Source organism: Mirounga angustirostris, unplaced genomic scaffold, assembly GCF_029215605.1.
Source record: "Mirounga angustirostris isolate CCGP_5_RB_7025 unplaced genomic scaffold, mMirAng1.0.hap1 SCAF_4, whole genome shotgun sequence".
NCBI classification, from domain to species: domain Eukaryota; kingdom Metazoa; phylum Chordata; class Mammalia; order Carnivora; family Phocidae; genus Mirounga; species Mirounga angustirostris.
This window is the reverse complement of record NW_026991712.1, coordinates 47,092,298-47,118,114: the sequence shown is the minus strand read 5'-3', so window position 1 is coordinate 47,118,114 and position 25,817 is coordinate 47,092,298.

Here is a 25,817-nt window from a genome sequence, read left to right as displayed (position 1 = left end):
GTTTTGAATCCTGCTGGTAGTTCCTCTCTGAATATCTACCTATTATTTGTATTCATTTCCTGATTCTACCAACATGACATCAAATATGAAGCAAATACCCAGTTAAAAAGTGAAACATTCTGATAAACATATATATTTAGCTTTATGTACACAATATATGTATGTATTTAATTTAAAGTTGTTATTTTGGTTTTTTTTTAGGTAACTCACCTTGTAAATATAAACCTTGCAAATACCATCACATATTGCTGTATTTGAAGAGGGATGTTAAAACAAAGGAGTGTTTTGTTTTAATATGGGAGATATTATAAAATTGGATGATGGAAATAATTCCATAGAGAGGCTCAGTAAAATTTCAACTTCAGTTTTAAAAGTATCACTAAAATTCAAATTCCTTTTTTTTTTTAAAGATTTTTTAAATTATTTATTTATTTGAGACAGAGAGAATGAGAGAGAGAGACCACATGAGAAGGGGGAGGGTCAGAGGCAGAAGCAGGCTCCCTGCTGAGCAGGGAGCCCGATGCGGGACTCGATCCCGGGACTCCAGGATCATGACCTGAGCCGAAAGCAGTCGCCCAACCAACTGAGCCACCCAGGCGCCCCAAATTCAAATTCCTTTTAAAACAACAGAGAGATACCACAACCTTTTACAATGGCCAAAATCTGGAACATTGACCACACCAAATGCTGACAAGAATGTAGAACAACAGGGACTCTCATACATTGCTGGTGGAGATACAAAATGGCACGGCCACTCTGGATAGTTTGACAGTTTGACAGTTTGACAGTTTCTTATAAAATTAGACATACTGTTACCATACAATCACACTCCTTGGTATTTACTTAAAAGAGTTGACTGATGTACACACAAAAACCTGCAGAAGGATACTTATAGTTGCTTAATTCCTAACTGCCAAAATTTGGAAGCAACCAAGATGTCCTTTAATAGGTAAATGGATAAACTGTGGTACATTTAGACAATGGAATATTATTTAAATGTGCTAAAAAGAAATGAGCCATCAAGCCATGAAAAGACAAGGAGGAATCTTAAATGCACATTACTAAGTGAAAAAAGCCAAGGTGAGGGCGCCTGGGTGGCTCAGTTGGTTAAGCGACTGCCTTCGGCTCAGGTCATGATCCTGAAGTCCCGGGATCGAGTCCCGCATCAGGCTCCCTGCTCCGCAGGGAGTCTGCTATTCCCTCTGACCCTCCCCCCTCTCATGCTCTCTCTCTCTATCTCATTCTCTCTCTCAAATAATTAAAAAAAAAAAAAGCCAAGGTGAAAAGGCTACAAAATGTATGATTCCAACTATATGACAATAAAAAGATACAATAAAAAGATCAGTGGTTACCAGGGTTGGGGGTGGGGGAGATGAACGGGTAGAGCACAGAGGAATTTCAGATCAGTAAAAATACTCTATATGACATAATGATAGTTATATGTAATTACACTTTTGTCTAAACCCATATAATGTACAACACCAAGAAACAAACCAACTGTGGACTTAGTGATTATGATGTGTTAACACAGGTTCATCCTAGGTAAAAAATGTACCATTCTGGTTGGTAACATTGATAATGAAGGAGGTTATGCATGTTTGGAGACAGGAAGTATAAAGGAAATCTCTTTGCCTCCCTCTCAACTTCGTTTAAATCTAAAAGGGCTCTAAAGTATGTATGCATGTATGAATAAGTAAATAAACAAATAAATAAATAAATATTAAATTCTTTTAATCCCTATGGGACTGTGTTTCACCACAACTTACCAGAATATATTACTGAATCTACTATAAATAAAAGAATTCTCAACAGAATTAATGATGTAAAAAATGATGGAGATCATAATTATTTCAATCTTTCCTCATTTTTCCAATACTTTGTTAAGATGGATGCTTTAGTTTTATAAACAGTTTTTGCAAGTCAATTTTTCCATAATTCATGTCACATTTATAATATGAATGTTAAATTTATGTGTAAAGAATGTAAGATCCAATGAGGCATTTGTGGCAGATATTCAGTAAGCATGAACAGAGTCAATATACTGAGAATCTCTCCAAGCATGTCTTTAAACATATGACAAAAATGTATTAAGCCTATTGCTCCAGGCAGTCCATAAAGCCAATTTCTATTGAGAATGACTAAGATTTCTTGTGAAGTAATGCCAGAGAAATAATTTCATAAAATCTTTTCAGCATATCCATATTCCAAACACCTGCAGGGCATTTCATTAATGAAAACTAGAGACTTTGAAATATTATTCAAATAAATCACAACATTCCCAATTGGCCTTTGGTTGATATCATTAGTTTGGGGAAAACTGTTTAAACCATCCCTAAATTATATGGTGTTTTACAGTCATGGAATTTATCTGTTGATTATCCATATGAAGAAATTATACTTATTATTCTCATGTATATTACACTGTACAACCTTTATGCCTTGCAAGCAAGATAATATATCTTATGTGTGATTATCACAACATTAATTTAAATGACTGGCTTATTAGAAAAACATTTTAGAGAGGGGGTTGGGGAGATTTTCATTGTCCTTTCAAAATATAAAGAAATTTTATCTTATAATCTCTTTTATGTTGCATCTAAGTACAATTCAGAATAAGCTCTGAAACACTGTTAAACTAGACAGAAGTTGTAAGATTCACACTGACAAGTTTAATAACCTAAAAGAAGTCAACCCACTGAATTTTCACTCTTCTATTCTGGGTTCAAAAATTAACTAAGCCCCATAACATAAACTGTATACCATTCAATAGCAAACATTATATACTTTTCTAGTGAAACACAATTTTTCCTTACAAAAGAAAAGTTAACACCAAAAAATCTTGAATTAAAGATAAAATTAAATCTTGAATTAAAGATAACATATATATATGTTATATGCATATCAAAAGGTCAAAAATTTCATTAAAGTAACAAGAAACAGGAAAAAAAGTTCATATTTCTCAATGATCACAGAAATGAAATAACCAAAAGATTATATAACTCATTTTCTGAGGGCAAGTTGTGTATTGTATCATGCACTCATATATAAAATGTGAACCATCCACATAAGAAAGTTAATTAGGACACATTCAATTATTTTTCATTAAGTTTTGAATTTGTGAATTAAAACCACTATTTTTCCCCAATCTGTAGATTTTTATGAGCACAACTGAATCAAAGAATATTTCAGCTGAACTGTGCCAAACTAAGGTTTTTAGGAAATGTATTTCACACTGGGAAATTCTTTGGAATGGTTAAGGATATATGTAGTAGTTTAGTGTTTATATTCATGATTGTTATTGCTCCTTTTATTCACATACATCCTTGACCCACCCCACTCCTTAGTCAAGTCTGCATATTTGATGGTATGTGTAGATGAAGGATCTCTGGATATGTAATGAGAAAGAACTTGGAAGGCTTGTAATGTGTCTTCACCCTTACCCTGGCTGATGATTTTTGCTTCCTATGAAAGAAGGATCTGGGCAAGGATTCAGGCCTGTATACCACCAAGGAGCAGGATCACTAGTGTACTTCCCTTCCCTCAATCTTTCTTCTAGCACCCCATAAAAGCAGAAAGCTATTGTGCCTGCAGCTCTCAGGAATTCTGATTTGTTACACTAGCCCATACTTCACCTTTAAGAATTCATTAAAATTTTGTTTTCTTCTTACTTACTTTTATAGATGTCCTTCAGAGGTGGTTGTTACTCTTTGGAATTTAGTTTATGTGATATTTAATCTCTCTAATAGGCTCAAAAAATTATGATTTTGTAGATCATCTGGATTTTTTTTTTTTCATTGTTAGGTGTACTGTTGTTCTCCTGAAGTTTTCTGTAACCCAAGTGGAAACCAAACTGGCACATATCTAGTAATTTTTGTTTGTAAACTGGACATCGTAATGATACATAGCAGGGATTCTGGCTTCTGTGTTGATTTATGTTCTGGAAGAGAGTTAAATTACTATGTGATCACCTTGAGTTCATGGGACTTTGCTTTATGCTTTCTTGAACATCTGGTGAATTCTGAGGTATTTCTAAGCCTTCCTAATTTGGCAAGGCTCTTAACTCCAAATACTGTCTTTCCTGTGGGGGTAGCAAAATGAAAACATCTCTCAGTTCTTATAACCTTCAAGCTATCGTTTCTGCTGGGATTCTTGGAATCTCTTCACGTGTATTTCAGGAGTCATGCAAGGATTAAAAGGAGTTTAGAAGCAAATAGGGGTTCTTCCTTATGGCACCCTTTTTATAGTATTTCTTCCCTTAATTTCTAGCTGCTCTGGGAGCCCTGAGCTATATCCTCTAACACATTAATCCAATAAGAATGCAACTCTCTATTTGAGTTCAAGCCACCTCATACTGTATGCACTGCAGAGTGCCCTCAGGGAAAAATCTCATGAATATAAATCTTACTCAGTGAGACTCAAATCCCTACCTTTAAATATAGATTCCCTCTAGTTCTTGCCTGATTAGGAATTAGTTAAGAACTCTCCAGTAGCTGTTTTTATATTTCATTCAGAATTTATAATTGTTACTTATAGGAGGGGTAATGTCATAAGCAATTCTGTTGTTAATATACTAAAACCTCACCATGGTTTTTCTTTATTTTTGAAATGGAGATTATGTAAATAATACCTAATTACTAAAGATGTTATATGGATTTAATCAGACCACATATGCATATATATAGGTCTTTAGAGCAATGTCTAGCACATACTAGAAGCTTGATACATGTTAATATGGGACTTTTATTATAATAATTTCTAATGTCATTAAGACATCTTTGCAAATGTCTCAACCTTGAGTGACTGCTTTGTTTCTTGGTTCTATTTAGTTCCTCCCAAGACATAGAAATATGGTGCTAAGCAAATATTCGGGTTATTCAAAATGAAAAACATTCTTAACCACAATTATCTGGACACTGATTGATGATTTAGCAAAAATTAATTGAAATCGTACTATATGCTATAACTATGCTCGATTCTGAAAATAAGAATATACAAGATATAGATAATCCAGAATATCTATATAATGTTCTTCAGCCCATTTTTTTCCCATGGAAAAAAAGACCTTAATAATAAACTGTTCATAAGTAAATGTAGTAAAATTACCAAACAAAATACCTAGAACTTCTATTGAATCATACTATTGCTGGAATTGACACATAGTTATCAGACACTACAAAATAAAAGTCTTAACCATGCACATCGCATCTAATGACACCACCTTATTTTGTATAACTTAGAAAAGCACTATAGTGGTCTTTTATAATATAAGTCAGAAAACCTAAATAAACCATCCCATACAGCAAGATTTACTTTTTTTGTACATATAGAAATATTTACTTTTTAAGAATGTTTATTACATAGCATAACATATCAAGACCATAAAGCAAGACAAAATACTCTAAAAACTCAGTCACTCATAGATAAAAACCATTCAGATAAAATAATACTATTTGCCTTCTGAACTCTGAAAGATAATTTTATATAAATAACATGACAGCAGAAAGATGTTCATTCTCTAGATTAAGATTATCTAACATCTGCCCTCAGATTTCCTCAGTGAAAATCAGCCTTTCATGAGAGAAATGATTGAGAGTTGGCTAGTGTACTATCAAATATACAATATCAATATTTACTCATTCTCTGCATCTTTTTCAGGGTGAAATACTTAGCGGTAAACTTATTACCATTAATAAGTAACCCCCCAAATGTGTTCACTGCTCATTTCTTCATATAGGAATTGCTTCTCTTATATTGGCATACATAGTCTCCAAAAAATGTAATTTACTGAGTGAAAAAAGATCAATGAGGGTTTTAAAATATTCTTTGAATGTTAATAAGAAGTCTTTATCCTAGTAGGCACCTAGGGGAAAAACAACTATTGCCAGTTTGCTTTCAAATATCAATAAAACAATGCCACAATTAATGACTCAGAACCTTGAAACGATTTTTAAGTTCTTCTGATCCCCACTGCCATAACATTTATTTATTCATAGAATTAGCCTAAACATAATTTTATTTCAGTTTCTAATGGACAGTTCAATAAGCTTTGATTACATGATCCATTTGTCTTTAGAGATGTAGGACATAGTTGTAAATTGTAATATAGCCACTGTATTAGGAGGCATAATACAATATGCCAAAAATAATCACATCTGTTAGCAATGTGACACATAGAGTAAGCTGATTTCATTGGAAGTGGGGATATGACATGAAAACCAGATCTGTCTTTTCATATGATGATCACTTCTGATTATAAAACCTGAGAGTTGAATTTTAGATATGACTTCTTCCTCTGAAAACACATTTACCTCAATTTTTTCACAGGAGATCAAAGCAACCATTAATTGAAGCTAACTATGCCTTCTGATTTAACTGAAAGGAGCACTGAACTCAAGAATCAGTCTACAGACACTCTTCCCAGGATTTAAATGTCACATGTCATGGCCCAGGCAAAATCAGTATTCTAGATTTAGACCTTGGGGCAAGCAATTTTTCCACCTTTTCTTTTGCAACAATGAAGAATTCGACTAAAATCACAAATCATACATTATAGTTTAGAACTAACACATGATTTGATCTCTGAAAGTTTTTTTGGAATTAGAGCTAAGCAATACTAATTCAATGAAGTTGCACTAAAGTGCTCAGAGCATTTTATGTGAACAGTAAAGACCTAATTCCTTAGTTCAGAGGCCTCATTCCACCTTCAGTATGGACAAAAATGACTCTTGTGCTATTGAAGAGCTAACTCAAACTCTCAAGTGGCAGAACTAGAAAAGTTTCTGAAATACACACTCAGAAGTTAAAAATTGGTCAATTTGCTTCCTTTCATGGTTTTAATTAATATTATAGATATCATCATGATTGTTCTATTTATAGATTTTGCATTTATATGCTAGCTTTACCCATTTGAAGATCTATAATAGAACGAAAGCATGTTATTAGTAATTTGGGTTTTTCACATTTAGCTTGGTTTCAATAAGTCACAAATTTCTCTCCATAAAAGAATAGTCTTGAAGGTAATAAGGGATATATCTTAAAATATAAGGCAAGTTATCTTTCTCATAAATATTTTGTTTCAATTTTTTTTGTCTTTTCTTTTTTCTTATTTACTTTTCTTGTTTATTTAGTTTTCTTGTTTTTATTAATATATTACCCCAGTCTAGATAAATCTTACCAGTTTTGTCTCATTTGGATTCATAGTAAAATGATCTTAAATCTACAACTTTTCTAATGTCTTCCCAAACCAGTACCTACTTTTATTCTGGATTAGGTGTTTTTTTTCCCCTGCCAGTACCTTCTGTTTTCCTTTAATGAGATGGTGTAGGCTTGTAGACCCCTTGCAGGCCAGGGTCATTTGAGGACTGCAGTGAGGTTAAGGTCGGCCAGGCAGGCCTAGGCCAGGAGGAGAAAATGTTCTCTTCCCCTTATCTCATGTTGCAAGTCCTAAATGCCTGGATCAGCAGGAAGTGGCTCTTGCCTAGCTCAAAGTGTATCTTTCTAATCAGAAGTGTTCTTTCTAAAGACAAAGAACATGTTGTCTCCAAAGGAAGGATGGCTAAGAGAATTCTTTATTCTGCAAGCATAAGCAGGATGTATTTTGTTCTTATTGCATTTCGTGTATATTTCACTTCACAGATGTTGGCTTGATACATTGTTATGTTTATCTGATCTCTGCGAGTATATAGCTATGTGAGAAATAAACGGCAGTATGCAGTTGCAAGTGCTGCCTTTGCTCTGCATCCCCTGTGTCCTGGTGATTTCGTAGACCCTTACCCAGGGACCCCAACGCACTAGATGTTGACACTTTAACACAAAATTCCTAATCATATATTGTTTTTTAAAAAATATTTATTTGGGGCGCCTGGGTGGCTCAGTCGTTAAGCATCTGCCTTTGGCTCGGGTCATGATCCCAGGGTCCTGGGATTGAGCCCCGCATCGGGCTCCCTGCTCAGTGGGAAGCCTGCTTCTCCCTCTCCCCTCCCCCTGCATGTGTTCCCTCTCTCACTCTGTCTCTCTCTGTCAAATAAATAAACAAAATCTTTTAAAAAATTAAAAAAAATATTTATTTATTTTGAGAGAGAGAAAGAGAGAGTGCGTGAGCAGGGGCGGGGCAGAGGCAGAGGAAGAAAGAGAATCTCAAGCACACTCCATGCTGAGTGTGGAGTCTGATGTGGGGCTCGATCCCACAGCTGCAAGATCATGACCTCAGCTGAAATCAAGAGTTGGATGCTTAACTGACTGAGCCACCCAGGTGCTCCCCTCATCATCTATTGTAATTCACTTCTGTGATCCTTAAAATTGGATAAATTTTATGATGTTTCTCTGTAGCTCTGGCATATATACTCTATACTTGCAATTATTTGTTCATTCATCATACAATCTGCCTTTCTCATTGCACTTGAACTCTATGAGAGCAGGGACCACCAATCAATTAATATTGATTACTGATTGACTAGGATTTTAAATTTCTACTTTCCTGCTGAATTATTAAAGGCAAACATAGTGAGTCTGTGTCTCCATGCCTAGTAAACCGTAAATATTCAGTACATTTTGTTGACTGTTGATCAACCATCTATTTTCCCAGAATGTCTAATTGAGACATCATATCACAGATAAATTTATAAAATATAAAGTCCACTTTATAAATGACCTATCATCTGCACTGCCATTATGGGCATCATAGGACTTAAATATTAAAACTGAATGACTTAATTGTTTTCAGCTAGCTCATCTTCTTCTACTGAGAGACTATTTCAGTTTCACTTACCTCAGTGATAGGCTTTCTTCTCATTTTATACATTTTTGCTTGTCTATCCATGCTAAGGTTTCAGTTACTACTTATGTGTACATAATGCAGAATATAACATTTCAAGTGCAGACACTTCTCTAAGTTCCAAACACATGTAAAATTCCCACATTGATATCTCCAACTTTCTACCTCAAGCTTAATATATCTGTATCTAAAAACGATTTAGGATAGTTCTATACCTACCACCACACAAAGTGGTCTCTTTCCAAACCTAGTGAATAGATCATTCATTTCATATCCTATTGATCATCTCGATAAATGCAGAAAAGCATTTGACAAAATGCAACATGTATTCATGATAAAAACACTTGACAAACTGGGTGTAGAGGGGACACACATCCACATAATAAAGACCATATATGACAAGTCCACTGCTTATATCCTACGCAATAGTAAACAGCTAAAAGCTTTTATTCTAAGCTCTGGAATGAGACAAGATGCCCACTCTCACCACTTTTATTCAACATAGTACTGGAAATTCTAGCCAAAGCAATTAGGCAAGAAACAGAAATAAAATCCACCCAAATTAGAAAAGAAAAAAGCAAAACTGTCTATTTGCAGATGACATTATACTACATATAAAATTCTAAAGATTCCACCAAAAAACGGGTAGAATAAATAAATTCAGTAAAGTTGCAAGGAACAAAATCAACAAACAGAAAACATCTGCATTTCTATAACTACCAGAAAGAGAAATTAAGAAAACAATCTCACCTACAATAGCATCAGAAAGAATAAATACTTAGGAGTAAGTTTAAACAAGATGAAAGTTCTGCATGCTGGAAACTGTAAGATGCTGATAAAAGAAATTGAAGACACAAATAAATGGAAAGCTATTCTGTGTTCATGGATTGAAAGAATTAATATTGTTAAAATATCCAAACTACCCAAGTGATCTATAGATACAACGCAATCTCTATCAAAATTCCAATGTCATCTTCATAGAGATGGAAAGATAATCCTAAAATTTGTTTGGAATCACAAAAGACATAGAATAGCTAAAGCAATTTTGACAAAGAACAAAGCAGGATGCATGACACTCACTGATTTCAAACTATATTACAAAGTTGCAGCAATCAAAACAGTATGGCATTGGCATAAAAACAGACACATAGATCAATGGAACAGATACAGGTCTCAGAAATAAACCCACGGATACACAGTCAATTTTTGACAAAAGATGCCAAGAATATACAATGGGGAAAGGATAGTTTCTTCAACAAATAGTGTTGGGAAAATGATAGCCATATGCAAAAGAATAAAACAGGCCCCTATCTTACATGATAAACAAAAATCAACTCAAAATGGATTAAAGACTTGAATGGAAGACCTGGAAATATAAAACTCCAAGGAGAAAACAGTGGGTAATCTCCCTAACAGAATTTCTTGGCAAAAGTAAATGTAAAAAAGCAAAATTAGATAAGTGAGACTACATCAAACTAAAAAGCTTCCGCACAGCAAAGGAAACTTTCAGCAAAATGAAAAGGCAACCTATGGAATAGGATAAACTATTTACAAACCACATATCCAATAAGGGGTTAATATCCAAAATATTTAAGGAATGCTTACATTCAATAGCAAAAAGTCAAATAACCCAATTAAAAAATGAGCAAAAGACCTGAATAGATATTTTTCCAAAGATGATATACAAATCACCAACAGGCACATGAAAAGATGCTCAACATTACTAATCATTAGGAAATGCAAATGAAAACCACAATGTGGTATCACCTCAAACCTGTTAGGATGTCTGTTATCAAAAAGACAAGAGATAACAAGTGCTGGCAAGGTTGTGGAGAAAAGGAACACTTATACACTGTTGTGGGAATGTAAAATGGTAATAGCCACTGTGGAAAACAGTATGAAGGTTTCTCAAGAAGTTAAAAATAGAACTGCTATATGATCCAGCAATTTCACTTCTGGATATATATCCAAAGTAAAGGAAATCATTATCTTGAAGAGATATCTGTACTCCAATAATTGCACCATTATTCACAATAGCCAAGATATAAAAATATCCTTAATGTTTATCAATGGATCAATGGACAAAGAAAATGTCCTGTGTATATACGGTGGAATATTATTCAGCCTTAAAAATAAGGAAATCCTGCCATTTGTGACAACATAATACCTGGAAAGCATAATGTTAAGTGGAATAAGCCAGAGAGAGAAAAACAAACACTGCATGGTGCATGGTATCACTTATATGTGCAATCTAAGCAAACAACAACCCCGCTCCCCACTCTCTTAAACTCATAAGAAACAGAGAGTAGAAGTGGTTTCCAGGGCTGGGGAGGAGAAATAGGGAGAGGTAGGTAAAAAGGCACAAACTTTCAGTTATAAGATGAAAAAAGTCTGAGGATCTAAGGTATAACATGGTGATCATAACTGATAACACTACATTGTGTAACTGAAATTTGTGAAGAACGTAGAACTTTCTAGAGAAAATTTTTCTAGTTTTCTAGAGAATCCAGACTCAAAAACTCTACTCAACAGGTCCCCTACATCCGTTCCAAATCCTCTGCTCTCGGCACAGATAACTGCTGAACCTCAATTAAAGTATTTATAAAAATATTTTTCCCTGTGTTTGTTTTTCAAACAACAGTGAGATCTATCTAGACAGAAATGGAGAGTCTCCAAACTCCAAACTCCTTTTTATAGGGTCTAAAGGAACTTGTTTTTCAGCAAAGGAAAAAAAAATTTCCAAATATTACAAAATAATGTGCAGACATGTGAATGTTTGGCACATATGTTTGTCAAGGATTAAAGCATTAGAAAGTGAAAAGAGGAAGAAACGTAGACTGGTATTAACATAATACCATGGTAAACACTATTTCATTAAGCCTCATGGATATGAGAACTAAAGGACTGTCACTGAAATATTTATACAACATGTGAGAAAGACGAAATTGAAAGAAAGGGAGCGAAGTGGATACTTCTGAAAAGTTTTGACAGAACATTGTCAGGTACAGAAAGTGAGAAAGATAGAAGAAAAGATATAGCCTAATGATGTACATTAAAAAAATTTAGAACAGATTTTATAAATAATATATACAACTTATTTAATAATTCATTAGCTAGTTTTTTTTCTTCACACCTAGTTTTCTAGACACCTCTTTTTCCCATAGAGTTGGTAAGTTTGGATATTTTGAATATGAAATGTGTTCTGCCAGGCCATGAATTCATTTTATAGTCACTCCTGTCAATATTAACATTTCTTGCATTTATTCTTAATACTTAAAAACAATCTGCCAATCATTTTTAATATACATTTATTAAAACCTGAGTACTTTGACAAATGTGCTATTTTACAAATCTTCATTTAAACAAAGGAGAAACATGAAGCCAAAAACAAAACAAACATGTTTTGTCTTACTGGCTCAAAAACACACAATCACGTATCAGACCATGGGTCTACTTATAGGTCCTGTTTGACAGGCTACAGGTAAGCTACCATTCTATACTTCATATGTTATTCCCAAGTTGGCTCTCAACCCACGGACTGTTGCTGATTCTTGCTCTAAGTATAAAGGCAATGAATTCTTCTTCCCAAAATCAACATCCAGTATGACCTAACAGTGGCAACTTCATGCACCATTCTTGGTACCAGATTCTCCCTGCCTTTCAGTCTCATTAATTTCAGAGACTTGGATCAGAAAGAGCAATGGCATATAGTCCAAGGATTAAAGCATTAGAAGTAACATCTTCAACATAACAATTTTTTTGATAGGAATAATACAAAGTTAATATTTTTAAAAGAAAATGTGATTGTACTTTTAAAAATTATAACATTACCAGCAAAAGTATTAGGCAATATATTTATTTGCTTTCAATCAATATCAACTATAGATGCTAAGATTTTAAATGTGACTTTTTCTGTTTATTCATTAATTCCTCAGATATTTAAGTATCTACTAAATGCTAGGGATTATGCTTGGTGCTAAGGATATAATTATAAGTTAAACAGTCTTGTTTCTTCCACTTAAGGGCATTAGAGTCTAGAAGATTGTATTAGGGGTAATGTGTTACAGAAGAACCAGAAAGAAGGAATAGCAGTTTTCGTAACTGTCATGAATTTGGGATTGTGATTTAACACCTCCTGAGAGAAATATAATCATTTTTAGAACATTTCTAAGTAGATTTTGGACAACTTTATTTAGCAGTCACAAGAAGTCAATATATTAGCAGAAGTTTTAAGAGATAGACAGTCCCAAATGTACTATTAAAACACTATGTAACATTATGTAATGTAACTAGGGAACAGGGTCTCAACAGCCAAAACAGGGAGCTCATCCATGGACTGCTGAACAATTTCCTATGGCCCACTGACTACTCTCAACTAGTGTTCAGGATATAATATTGAGAAACATTAGGGAAGTTAATTCATTATATCCTAAAGAATTGGAGCTCATAAAGGAAAAGTATTATGATCTATTAGGCTAAATAAACATTTTTGCTCCTTAACATTCAAAACATTTTTGTCTGGTAGTGACTTAATAGAAAGAGAAATAAGAGATTTGACTTTGGTAGGATTTATATCTATTAAAATTTATTTCTTCATTGTCTTTGACAAGGATGAGTTTGAAGTACTTGATAGTTTGTCCTCCTCTATGAATATCTGAAGAACTCTTGTTCATGCCCTGAGGCCAGGAATTCAATCCCTTTACCTGCCCAGCTTCTTAAAGGCCCAACTGTGAATTTAAGGACTTGGAGTATTGGCTCTTGGCATTCTCGAACTATCTTAGCTCCTGCATATTTACATCTCTCTTATTCTTAATTTTGGAGTCCATTTGACTAAGTTTTTAAATTAACTTTCATTTTTACTTTTATATTGCTCCTACAGGTTTTTTAACTTTCAAGAGTTTACAATTTTACTGATTTACCAACTTTATTATTCTTCCCTAGAATTAATATTTTATAATTCTACTTGTTTAAAGAACTGTATTGGTTTTTGCTTTTATTTCTTTGCGGTATTAGAATCATACAAAACCATTATCAACTAGACTTCTCAGTTGTTTTATCTCATTTTCAGCTTTTGTATTTGGTATCTTTATTATTCTAATTATTTTTAATGCTTTATAATTTCTTAATTTTGCTATAACATGTTTTTTCCTTGAATTTTTCCTATGTTAAATAATAACTTCTTATATTGCATAAGAATAAAGCAATAAGCAAAAAGCCAGGAAAAAAAAAGATCAAAGAGTGAACAGGAAAAACATAATCACAAACAATTTAAAATTACCATAATCTTTTGCTTTTTAATTCTCTGTGAAAGAAAGGAAACACTTTGTTACATTTTATTTTTAGATAAAGAGTTTATTTGATCTACTAGAGTCAACACATTTTGAGAATTTCTCTTAGCACTTTTTTTTTTAACTAATACTTCCCTAGCCCAGCACTTCAGCTGTAGTCTTTCTTTTCCTGTCTGTGGACTCTGCCACAAACCCTAACTATACCAACCAAGCCCACAGTGTGAGCCTGGACCAAGGTGCCTGCATATCCCTACTCCACCTGATAAGGCAGATTTTTCTCATCCTATGACCCCATCTTATCACAAGGCCTCAAGCAGAGTAATATTAAAATAATTAGATAAGACCTAAAGAATGTCAAATGAGTTGTTAAATAAAATACAAAGAAAGACAAATATTACTCATGTTTTAGTTGTATTAGGACTCTTCTGAGTTATATTTAATTACCTCTGGGTTTTGAATCATTGAAGAGTGAATTTTTTTTAACAGTAGCATAATCAGATGTTACAAAAAAGTTAGTCCAAACTCTGGTGGTTAGCTCAGATGGTCTTGTGATGACAGAAACATTCAATTTGTTGCCTTGCTAATGGGTATACCTAAGGTTGCTTTTTTTTTTTTTTTTTCTGGTAAAGATTTTATTTATTTATTTGTCAGAGAGAGAGAGAGAGTGCAAGCAGAGGGAGGCAGGCAGAGGGAGAAGCAGGCTCCCCACTGAGCAAGGAATCTGATGCGGGACTTGATCCCAGCACCCTGGATCCTGACCTGAGCCGAAGGCAGGTGTTTAACCGACTGATCCACCCAGGCATCCCTATACCTGAGGTTTTTATACTACCATTGTAAGCAAATTACTTTGACCGAACATTTATTTAAATTGCCCCTGTCACTTTGGATAGAACTAGCAGTGGTGTGTAATAATAAAAATGTGTGTATATGCATCTGTACACACATGATTCTAAATAAAGTATTTTCCTTTAATATGCAGATATTAAACCCAGACTTTATGTAAAAAAAAAAAATAGCAATTTTAGAGAAAACCTAATGTTTCTGCCTATCTCTTCTCCAAGGCTCTTATTACCATCTTACATACCTTGCTCTGTCAACTTCTTTCTCTCCATCTACTGTCTCTATCCCCACCTACTTTTTCCTATCAGCATTTAAAATTCATCAAATATCTTAATAAATGAATAAACAAAATATTTCACAGATTCATCTAGTCACTAAAAAAATAAACACACAGTGGGGAGCGGGAATGGGTAAAGGGGAGTGAGGGAAACAGGCTTCCAGTTACGGAATGCAAAAATCACAGGAATAAAAGGTACAGCATAGCGAATATAGCCAACGGTACTGTAATCAGTGCGTGGTGACAGATGGTAGCTACTGTAGCATAATGTACAGACTTGTCCAATCACTATGCTGCACACCTGAAACTAATGTAACATTGTGTGTCAACCATACCTCAATAAAAAAGGAAAATAAAGAAATTGCCAATTAAAAAGAAAAGAGGAAAACAAGCAAAGTCTGAGTAATTTTCATATCCAAGAGTATATGTATACATGATGACTAAATGTAATGCAACATTAGACAGGCTCCTTGAAAAGAACACTAGGCAGAAACTAAGAAAATCTGAATATATTATGAACTTTAGTTAATATGAATTTATCAGTAATAGCTCAGTAATTATAACAAACATACCATACTAATATAAGATATTAATAATAGGGAAAACCGTGTGGAGTAGATGCAAGTTCTGTGTACTAACTTCAAAATTTTTCCTTTAAACCTAAAACTGTTCTAAAAAGAATTTTTTTATTTTTTTTTTAAGTTTGACTTTTTGGTCTATCATTCACTTAGCAAAATGTTTCCAAGGTTTATCCATGTTGTAGCCTTCATTCTTTTTAGGCCAGATAAAATTCTACTGTATGGATAGACTAAAAAACAAACAAACAATAGTTTATGTACCAAGCACTAAGTTCTGGATAAAACAGAAATAAACATGAGTATTATGACCCTCATGACTTTACTGGCTAATGGGGAAAACTGAAAGTAAATAAATATTTGCAGAAATAGGATACATAAGATGTTACAGAGATAATAGCATGATGACCCATGTTTCTTCCAGATGTAACCCTAATTTACCCTCCTTTTGGTAACCAAATTTCTTGAAAGAAATACCTTCACCCTCTGTCCACAATTCTTTTCCTCCAGTTCACTTCTCATCTGACTAAATTCTGATTTCTGACCATATCGTTCAGTTGAGATTGTTTTCACCAAGGTCATTAAAGACTTCTTGTTGCTAAATCATATAGACTCAGATAAAGGAAAAAGTTTTAGTCTGGGGTAGGATGATCAGGGAAGGTGTCCCAGAATAAGTGAAAATCCTCTTAAATGTAGAAACTGAGATCACCCACCAAGCATTAATTGGGATGAATGTAAAAAGGCAATAACTTAATCAAAGAAATATAAACTTTCAAATCTAGAAAGATAAATCCAAGATCGCTCAAGTTTCCACAGAGAGAAAAAAAATAATATGCCTACAGAAGTATGAGAACAGTCACTCAACTTATCAGTGGGAGAGTCCTTTCAATGTTCTGAGGGACAATGATTTAACCCTAGAATCTATAGGAGCTATTGACTAAATGTAAAGGTGGAATAAAAAATTACCAGGATTCAGAAGCCTTCCCCACTATATAACTTTTCTTCAGAAGTTACTTGGGGACATACTCCCATATTCCATAAAATGAGAGAATAAAAACAAATTAAAAAACACACATGACTTAGGAAATGGTAAATTAAAAAAAAAAAATTTTTTTTAAAGGGAACTCCTAAAACATCCATGCTGTCAGACAGGAGAAAGACAAGATTAAAAAGGTTAAAAGGGAGATGGGGAGCTTTAGGAGTATGGCTTCCAAAGCAAAAAGCAGAATTTTATAAAATAAAAATATGGAGAAATATTTAAGCTACATCAATGCTACAAAATAAAAGGGGTGGGAAGAGGGGGAAAAGGAGGTAACTAAAAACAACCAGAGAAATAAGGCACTTTGTTAAAGACAGCAGAACCACAGATGGAAAAGCCTGTTATTGAATCATCTGGTCAGATACATTAGGTTCTTATGTCAGTAAACAAATAAAATCTCTGAGATCTGGATAGTATCTGTTATTGTACCTAGTACTTCTTTTTTTTTTTTTTTTAAAGATTTTTATTTATTTATTTATTTATTTATTTATTTATTTATTTATTTATTTATTTGAAAGAGAGAATGAGAGAGAGAGAGAGAGAGCACATGAGAGAGGGGAGGGTCAGAGGGAGAAGCAGACTCCCCGCCGAGCAGGGAGCCCGATGCGGGACTCAATCCCAGGACTCCAGGATCATGACCTGAGCCGAAGGCAGTCGCTTAACCAACTGAGCCACCCAGGCGCCCCAGTACCTAGTACTTCTTTAACTAATGCACCTTCCTAGGTCTATGTAATGCTTTTTTGGCCTAAATTTCACCTTGTCTGATCTTATAACCCATTTCTTCCCCCCCTCCTCGATTGCTTTTTCTTCTCACCCTCCCTTATCTTTCCTCTTCTCCCCTCTTCCTCCTCCCCCACCTCTTTTTCTTGCTCCTCTTCTCTCTTCTCCTTCTCCTTTTCTATCAAATTTGCTTGCTATAATTTTAGTTTAACTTTTAAAACTCACTTTGTTTTAAATTTATCTATTGTGAATAACAGTCAGGTTTTCGTTTAAGTGATCCAATCTGAAACTCTTTAATAGATGAATTTAGACTATTTACATTTATTGGTGTGATAGCCATTTTGTTCTTACTTCCTTCATATTATTTTTTATAATTCTTATTTTTTATTATGTGATATGTCTGCTACATTTACTTCTTCTGATATTTTGGTTTGTCTTTTCATTTTAGGGTTACCTTTCTAATTAAAATGTAATTCTTTATACAGTTCCCTTAATCCTTTGTTTCTAGAGACAGTACCTATTATTTCCCTAAGAGCAATAATAAAAGTAACATATCTCTTTTTGCTCCTCATCCTTGCCTTATTTTTCTCCACTGTAGGATTTTAGAGAATATTATTTTCCTAGCTTTTTATCCTGTATCACCAACAGTTTTGTTAGAAATATGAGGCTAACCTGATATGTTTCACCCTCATTAATGATTTGATCTTTTTGCCTAGTGGCCTGATTTCCAAATATTTGAAGACTTGTAATGTTATTACAATATATTTGTGCTGATCATTTTAAGTCATGTTCTCCTGACATTTAATGTGCCATTTAAGTATCTACTTAAAAGGCATGCTTTATTTTCAGATTTAAAAAAATACATTCAATTATATTTGTCTGTACATTTACTTTCTTCCTCTTTTTTATAGATTATAATCATGCATCTGGTGGGATTTCTTTTGCCATTCCTTTAGCTATTATTTTCTTCCTAAAATTTTTAATACTTCCTATATGCCATTTTATTTCATTTGATTGTCTAATTTCCCTCCTCTCTATTCCTTACTGACATTTCTGCAGTGTTTGCTTTCCCAAATGCTTCTTCCATTTCCTTCATTTCTTTGATTTCTTTTACTTGTTTTCTAAGTTTTGCCAGTTCACATACCATTTCCTACTATTGATATATCATCTTTTTTTTCTGCTTCTTGCATTTCTATTTCATGAATTTCTTTTAAGGTGTGGCTGTTTTATTAAGATTTTCTATTTCCTCATCATGACAATATACCTGGTCACACTTTTCACTTGCTCAAGGGCAATGTTTTTTCTGTTCAATATGATGTTATTAACTAATCACTCTTTGCTTTCTTACATCATTTTTGTATCTGTGCTGTTCTAGTTTTTATTTCCTTACCCATGGATGATTAGGGGTTTTCTGAACCACCCTTTTGCAAGTTTTAGAGGAGGCACACAAAGGGATCAAACCAAAGGAGCATTTCAGACTAACAGGTTTCTTAACATACAAGTGTTCTTTTCTCTCTTTCTCCTAAGAAACTGAAGACACCTTGACCAAAAAAAAAAAAAAAAAAAAAAAAAAAGTTTGTCAGGTGATCTTACTATAGCTTCACATACTCAGGATTTCAAAATCATACTATGTCCTGGGAAACCTCTTGTGCCAACTCAACTCACCCCAGTTTTCAACTTGATGTTAGAAAACAGAAAGTACAGATTTTGTACCTCACAGAGTCCTTCATTTCCAACAGGCTTTTGTGTGCTACTACTTTCTGAAATGCACTGCTTCTGGCCCCTCTCAGTGCTGTGATTTTTCTCCATGGCTTTTCAGCTTCATGTCTTCCTGCATAGCTTCCGCGTAACTCCAGGTCTGTTGGCAGCCCTTACCTCTAACACAACACCTGGGGATTACAGTGAGTCTTCATTTTGCTGCCTATGGAGTTGTGGCAGTTTTTGTTTTTGAATAACTTCCAGGAAGAGAAGGAAGGACAGTTGTTGATTTATATAGTCATATTACTACTAGAAGTCTATCCAGATACTTTAAAACAACTAATTTTGACTCCTATTTACTGATTTTTCATTTTTAGAAACTTTTTAAATTTCCTACAATGCAAGAAAAAGTTCAAATATTCTTCATCACTAAGCTCAAAGGTAAACATACTCCTTTTTCTCCCATTCTTGTCACCAGCTAGAACCCAAGACCTGACATTTACTGTTCACCTCTTTGTACTCAGTAGCCTTTGTCTTACATTTTTCCTTAAGCTCTTCCCTCCAGTTTACCTCCTAACTCAGGCAAATGAAACCGGAAACCACCCCTCAGGTGATGGCCACTGCCCTGACAAGATCGCCCCCTGGCCCAGACCACCCAAACCTTTTGAGCTAAACCCCCAACTCCTGCCTGCACAGATGGATCATGGAGTCTGGAATGATCTACCATTACCTTTACCTCATTATAATACTAAAATCTCCCAACCAAGGAGGAGACTCGGCCTCATTTACATAACATGCAATATACAGATAGGCATGTTTCTTTAAAGCACACGTGCAACCTTACACTCACCTTTACATATGATGAGAAGGGTTCCCTGTTTAAATATTCATCCTAACCCTAAAAGGAACCCATTCACCTTCTTGCGGTGGCGGGGGGGGGGGGGGGGGGAGTCACAGCTTTGGAAGCTACTCCCTGTGATCTTATTAGTTGCAAATAAAAGTTTTCTTTGTGCAACAGCTCAACCTGGTGAAGTTTCTGACTCACCAAGGAGCAAGCTCATGTTGGTTCAGTTACACTTCCCATTGTGCTTTAAATAGTCAGTGTTGGGGCACCTGGGTGGCTCAGTTGTCAAGCGTCTGCCTTCGGCTCTGGTCATGATCCCAGTGTCCTGGAATCGAGCCCTGCATCAGGCTCCCTGCTCGGTGGGAAGCCTGCTTCTCCCTCTTCCACTCCCACTGCTGTGTTCCCTCTCTCACTGTCTCTCTCTGTCAAATAAATAATAAAATCTTTAAAAGAAATAAAAATTAAAAAACCCTAAAAAAAAAGTCAGTGTCCACATAGATGTTGTTAGGTAGTAATAAAAGAATCTATAGGAATATATTTCACTTCTTGTACTTTAAAAAGATTTTTCTGGAATTAAATGTTCACTATTTTTTGTTTGCTTGCTAGCCTACTATGCATTTATTACCTGACTCCCGAATTCTTATTGTGATTTTCTTCTCAGTAACTAGATATATAAATTTCATTTTTCATGAAGGTATTCCTCCTGTATCACTCCATCTTTCTGCTCCAGTGCCATTTGTACAAACTCTAGTCCTATGTTTTATCTTAGGACTTCCCTTGGAATTCTCTGAGTTGACTTCCTGTTGGATTTCCATGTATTCCTTTTTATTAGTTATATATACACTGCCCAATAGCTTTCAAGAAAGGGTATATGAGTGATAATTTTAAGAAGTTGCATGCCTAAAAATCACTGAATTCTACTTTGATAAATACATTGGCCAGTATAGCAGGCAGATGGCTCCCAAAATTCCTGCCTCTGGTGTGCACTCCCTATATGATTCTCCCCCATGAATGTAAGAGAAGCTTGCGAATATTATGGGATATTACCCTATGACCAGGTTACATTATTATATGGAAGAAAGGGTTTCACAGATGTTTTATGGTCCTAATGAGTTGGCTTCAAGTTAGTTGAAAAATGTAGTATCCTGTATGGAACTGACTTATTTAAGTGAGTCTGTCAAGAGAGGTCTGAGAGATCTGAACAAGAGGATAGTCTCTTGCTGGCTTTGTTGTGGAGAGGGCACAAGGCAGATATCAATGAATGGCCTGTAGAAGTATAGTCTTTGATCAATAGTCAGAAAGTAGGGATGTCAGTCCTACAACCACAAGGGCTGAATGTGGCCAGCAACCAGTGAACCTGTAAGAGATGAGCCTCAGATGAAATCACAGCCCTGGCAGACACTTTTAGTACAGTCTGGTGAAAACCTGACATATGAGATATAATGACTTTTTAAAGCCACTAAGTTGTGATAATTAGCTGTGAAGCAAAAGAAAAACATACATCCAGGCTTAGAATTCTAGACTGAAAATTATTTGTCCTCAGATTTTATAAAGTAGCGCCTCCATTTTGTTAAGATTATGGTGTTACAGTCGATAAGTATGATGCCATTCCAACTCCTGGTATTTTTCTATGTGACCAGGGATTTTTTTTTTTTCTCCCCAACTCTGGAAGCTTCTAGAGCACTTTATTTAAACCCAGTGGTCTAAAATATAATGATTAGGTATAAAGAGAATCTTTGTTCAATCATATGTTGGTTACTTGATGGGTTCTTTTCTTCTTCAAATATGTGTCCTCAGTATTAAGAAATTCTCCTCACTTCTGCTTCTCTTTTTCTTCTCCTCTTCCTTCTTGATTTCCCATTCCCATTATAATTTGGATGTTGAAAATCCACATCTACCCCTCTTCACTTTCTTATCTTTTATATTTTTCATCTCTGTATTCTGGTTCTACTTTCTCTGAAATATCTTCACTTTGTTTTCTAATGTTTTTGACTACTTTTTAAAAAATGTTCTTGTATTTAATATTAACAACTCTCCAGGGAGCTCTTTTTTATAGCATCTAGTATGTAGTAATCCTCTTATCTATGGACATCAATTACAATTTTTGTGAGTGTTCTCCTACTGTCTTCATTGTCTTTCTTTCCGATTTCCTTTTTGTCTGTTGGAATCTGTTTTTTGTTGTTGTTTAAAATATTAGAGATTTTTTCAATGGTGAAAGGCCCTTTGACCCTCCCTTTATGTTTAACGGTAAAACACTAAAATGTTCATTGGAAATTCCTGCATTTGAGTAGAGCCTCTTCGGGTTTGGGCTTTACTACAGGATGATGAACAAGGGACAGGCTTTTTAATGGGGGTACAATATCTGTAGATCATTTCTCTTGCACTGGTCAATTTTCCCAGAAGGGAATCCTCTCATTTCATAATCTTTGCTGCTATGTTCTATGAAACAAGCAGGGAAGGGACTAGAGAGTCTTGCCTTTTATATGGAATTTTTGGGATAACACCTTCATACTTAACAAAGCTTGTTGTCTGTAGATGCAGAATCTCTTTTATTCAAATGCTCTGGAGAGTAAAACTGTGTAGTCTTTTGATCTTGGGAGGGAGAGGGATTGCCTGAATTGCTGGTGAAAGAGGAGGGAATCCAGAGGTACATCTACTTCTTAAACAGACTTTCAGTCCATCAAGCTCTTTTAAAATCTCCCTGAGTGTGATCTTCAGGGTTTCCTAATACCTTCAACTCATGAAGTTTGCAGTTAATCTATAGAGATGAATTTATGTGTCTCTTAATATCCTGCACTTAGCTTTCCTCTCTCTCCATGTCCTAATTCAGATGACATTTGTCCATTTTTGGGGTTACAGAATTTGTGAACACCTTTCAACAGTTGCCATCTTTGGGCCTATCCTCATTATTTTTGTTGAAAGTATGATATAATATCTGTACAACAACCTTTGTAGCTTCAAATTCTTTATGCATCCACTTTATTTTATTCAGTGTTTTTTTTCCATTATACAGTCTTTTACTTAATGAGGATAGAAAATAAATTCTCAATTTTCTAACAGAAATAGTTCATCTACACTATAGTCAGCGAAGATACATTTCAATCAAAATAATTTCAAGTGTTACTGACATTACCCTCTTGATAAATAAAATTAAATGGAAAATTCATGAGTTGTCCTGAAAAAATAACAATTGAAGCCAATTTTTTTTTTAAAGATTTTATTTATTTATTTTGAGAGAGAGAGAAAGCACACAGCTGGTTTGCGGGTGGGGAGAGGCAGAGGCAGAAGGACAGGGAGAAGCAGACTCCCGGCTGAGCAGGGAGCCCGATGTGGGCCTCGATCCCAGGACCGTGGGATCATGACCTGAGCCAAAGGCAGATGCTTAACCAACTGAGCCACCCAGGTACCTGACTGAAGCCAATATTAACACCAGAGTTTAAATTAGAATAAACCTTCTTTCTGTAATTTTGTTTTGTCTTACAATAAAGAGGTATGTAATTTCTTTGTAAGTCCAATTATTCAGAGAGATCAACTGTTTAAAATGTTAAAATTTCACTGATAAAAACACATTCCTTTTTAGACATAGACAAGACTGAAATTCTACCTTTACTCATGCACTTTTATTAAAAAAAATAAAAGTTGTGTGCATCTGATTCTTCTTATTCTGCTTAACCAAGTGTGTTTGGATTATCTGTATTTGGGGAAAGATGTTTTGGCAAGGATTCTTCAAATAATTTCACTTTAAATATAGTAAATGTATGTGATGCAAACAGCAAGTACTTGTTTGAAATCATATAAGATACTAATAGAAGATTTTCTGTTTGTTGAGTGAATGGGTAATGGAATGAACAAATGTAGATTAAAGATGCAGAATTTCATCACTGAACTTTAATTAAAGGCTTTTATATTTCATAGATACATTCAATTCTTTGAGGGCAATTCTTATACTTATGAATTCATTTTCTTATATTTTATGTTTATTAAACATAGTCCTATTAACTAATATATCCTGAATATTTAAACAAATATTTTAACACCATCAAAGATACTGGTGGAAATTTGGAGAGAGGAGTTTCTAATAGGTGGAACTATTGATAATAAAACTATTTCTTATTAAAGGATTAATATATTCCAAGTAAGACATTATATATTTCACACATATTATTAAGACTGAAAAATGACAAGGTGAGCAATAGCACTTGCTGACAAGAGAAATAATGGTGAAAAGTTATAGGAATGTTTGAAAAATAAAAGTGGAAATGATGGTTAGGAGAGATAAATATTGAAAACTTCAAATGCAGCATTATGTGAGCACGAGTTTTGTTATTTTCCTCTCTCCCTCTATTATTTTTTCAATTCCCATTTGGTTTCTATCTTAGTCTGAGAAATTAAACCTTTTTACAAAACTACCAAGAAAATTCTCATGTTGATAATTTTAGCTAAATCAAAACCAAAAAATATCATTTTGTGGGAAAATCTCCTTCCCAAAGAGTATGGATTTTTGACCAATTTTGTATATGCAGGGACTTTGGAGGGTCTCGCCATCCCATTTCTGCATTTATACAAACTTGACACAATGTTGCAATGATGAAGTTTAACTATAATCATGATGTTTACATCTACCAGTCACTAGGAACTGCATTACTGAAAATTAATCTTTGATTCTGAAAATTTTACATAACAAGATGGATCATAAATTTTATTCTCCAAAGTAAGTTATCCCAGCAAAGAGTTCTAAAATAAATCTATTGATCTTATTGTTTACAATGTAAAAAATTGAGACATAATAGCAAAACCAATTACTTCTAGAATTTTTTAAGAAAAAAATTTAATTTTGCCAAAACAGAAATAGGTAAAATTTATCTAAGGTTAGGAATACAAAATTAGAAAACAAAGTTATTACATAGATATATCTTTTCAATCATGTCAAAATAAGATTCTGAATGTCATTGGTAACATTAATCTGGCTATGCTCTCTATTATAAAGATATGGAATTCTGACCTTCTGAATCTTAAAAAATCTATTTGTTATCACAGTAACCCAATTCTGCAACAAAAAGAACTTTTATTTAAAAATAAAAATACTTTTATTGTTAGCTGTGTCTTTATATTTAACTAGTTTAAAATGGAACCTGAACCCCCCAAAATGAGGATTAATATAATTTAGAGTTACAAAACTAGCAACATATTTTATAATTTAGTCACACAGTAATTTTATCTTTTTGAAGATGATATGGAATCAATAGATGCAATGACAGTGTCATTAAAAAGAGGAAATGGGGGACACTTGGGTGGCTCAGTCAGTAAGGTGGCCAACTCCTGATTTTGGCTCAGGTCATGATCTCAGGGTCCTGCAATTGAGCCTGACGTTCAGTGTAGAGTCTGCTTGAGGATTCTCTCCCCCTCTCCCTCTGCCCCTTCCTCTGCTCCTGTTCTCTCTCTCACTCAAATAAATAAAGAAATCTTTAAAAAACAAGAGGAAATAGAAAATGTTATAATCCAAGAAGTTCAGATGGAAGTGAACATCTAATTAAGTAATATTTAGATAGTGTGAGTGCCCAACTGGCCAGAGATTAATACTGTCATCTGGTTTTCACTTGCATGCCAATAAATGTTTCTGCTCTTGGGATGCATCAGATTGCTACAGAACTATTACATATCCTTTCTGTAATGAAAGTCTAGTCATTTCTTTACGTAACTAGATTTTTTTTTTTAAGTAGTCTCCGTGCCAAGCATGAAGTCTAATGTGGGGTTTGAACTCAC